We start from the raw sequence: 2,500 nt of genomic DNA, 5'->3' as shown, positions 1-2,500 counted from the left end.
TTATTATTATTATTATTATTATTATTATTACAACGCAACGATGGCTGTATTCGGTGTATAGGACAATCATATTAATACAGTGGTACACCGTACTCTACTCTTGGAATCGTGTGTGGGCTAAAAAATGATGCCCCACAAAATCTCTTGAGCAAGGGTTTTGTTGGTCGGCCAAGTCTTTATAGTCCCTATCCAATTAACATGAATTGAAACTCCAACCATCTGCACATGTGATTATATATCACTGAGCACTTTCTCCTCTGTAACACTTTCTTTTTCTATAAGAACTTCTCATTTTGAGGCTGAGGCCAAAAGTATATGATGCAATAAGAAAACTAGCGAGTCCATAGGCAGTGCATAGGCTTGGAAAAACGGAAGGCAGGACAGTCAAGGCCGATAATCGTTCGCTTTCTTACATTCCCGGAACGTGAGTTTGTTTCAGAAGTGTGCGAGATCTAGGGGCTGGAAGCGAGGTGAAAGTGAATGCGGATTTACCTAAAGAAATACGAGAAAGAAGACAGAAATTATGGCCAAAAATGAAAAAAGTGAGAGAGGAAGGCAAAGTAGCTTTTTTTTGATAAGCGAGAACCAGATGAGCTTTATATTGACGGTGTGTTGAGTATTTAAATGAGCTTGCTATATGTTTATTTTTGATAACAGGTGTGCACGTGGTTTGTAAACTTTGCATATTGTTGAGAATTAACGGTGGTCCTTAAATCCCAAGGGTTGCATGTGGATATAGAATATCTGCTGCTCTTCTTAATGCGTTTGAATGCGTTTGTGTGTTCACTTCACATACTTGTTGTTTTTGTGTTTGTCAAGCACTTTTGTTCTGGTGTTAGGCGCTAAGTGTTACCTACTTATTATGCATGTTTCAACCAACAACAACAACAACAAATTTTATTGAAAATTAGAAATATAAGTAATTACATTACTTTCTCCCCGCAAATAGCTTATAAACTAATCGACGCGGAGAGAACTGAGGACATATTACAAGTACAAGGTTTATCTATAGATGGACTAAATAACAGTGAAGACGTTACTATACAGTAAATAGAATAAACTAACATGAAACAAAGCAAGTGAATTAAGATTATGACAAGTATTATCATCAGTATTATCATCAGTATTATCATCAGTATTATCATCTTCTGACCGCAAGAAATTTAGTAATAACTTCCTTTATCTTTTTATGAAAGGACGAACGTTTAAGTACTTTAATCGACTAAGGAATAGAGTTCGAAATTCGGGAACCAATTCTCGAGAAAAGTCATAAATTTTAGCAGTTTTAGAGAACTTAACATAAAACGAGTCGCTAGAAACAGATCTAGTTCTGTAGTTATGAATCTGACTTGTTTTAACAAACTGATTGAGTATACTAACTGGTGCTGTCTGTCTGTCTGTCTGTTGATATTATATAATAAATAGCTACAATCTCTGAAAAATAGGCAAGATAAGGGAAGGCAATTTGATTTGAGCATAGTTAGTAGAGGGGAACTAACTATGATTTGAGAAAGAAGGGCACGGTGTGTTCCTTAGACGTACAGAAGTAAAAGACGTAAGGCCCGTTTTTGTAAAGTTGCGATCTTTCTTTGAATTGTCAAGGCACAATTTCCCCAAGCACAAATACCATAAGTTAAGTAAGGGACAATTAATGAGTTGTACACTGAAAGTAAAACACGACGCGGGACATAATGTCGAATCTTGGCTATAATTCCTATCGACTTGCTGATTCTGTGGCAGATAGGTTCTATGTGGTATTTCCATGAAAGATTTGAATCAATCAGCAAGCCAACATATTTTACTTAATCTTTCATTACAAGGTTTGCGTAGGTGTTAGTCACGAAGTCAAGAAATCTAATCCTAGGTATGAAGGAAATATTCTTGTGCCGGGGACGAAAGATGACAATGTTTAATTTTTTTATGTTTAGAGACACTTCGTTGGCCTTAAGCCATTCGTTGACGTTGCCAAGCTCGCGATTAACAAGAGACTCGAGTTCCTTTAAGTTGTTGTTTGAAAGTATTATAGTGGTATCGCCAGCAAATAGATAAAAGGAAAATAACGAAGAGGACTTGTAAATACCATAGATGTACAGAAGGAACAAGAGTGGTCCGAAGACTGAGCCTTGTGGCACGCCCTATAAGGTCGACTCAGCCTCAGACACAACATTATTAACTTCCGTATTTTGCTTTCAATCAGTTAGATATGACCAGAACCAGTAGTTGATTACACCTCTAACACCATGATTTTCAAGTTTAGCTAACAAAATCTCATGATTAACAGCGTCAAAAGCCTTCCTGAGATCAATGAAAACACCGCACGAAAATTTAGCGTTGTCCACATTTTGAATAATTGTGTTAACAATATCACTAAGTATAGCACGCTGGGTACTGAGTTTACCACGAAAACCGTATTGCTGATCATAGCGAATGTGGCAATCTTTGACAATCTTTTTTCAAAAATCCTGTTATAGATCGAGAGAAGTGAAACAGGTAGATAGTT

Source organism: Montipora capricornis, chromosome 9 (genome assembly GCF_036669925.1).
Source record: "Montipora capricornis isolate CH-2021 chromosome 9, ASM3666992v2, whole genome shotgun sequence".
Classification (NCBI taxonomy): Eukaryota; Metazoa; Cnidaria; class Anthozoa; order Scleractinia; family Acroporidae; genus Montipora; species Montipora capricornis.
The sequence above is the reverse complement of the archived record's forward strand: the minus strand, read 5'-3'. Positions refer to the sequence as shown.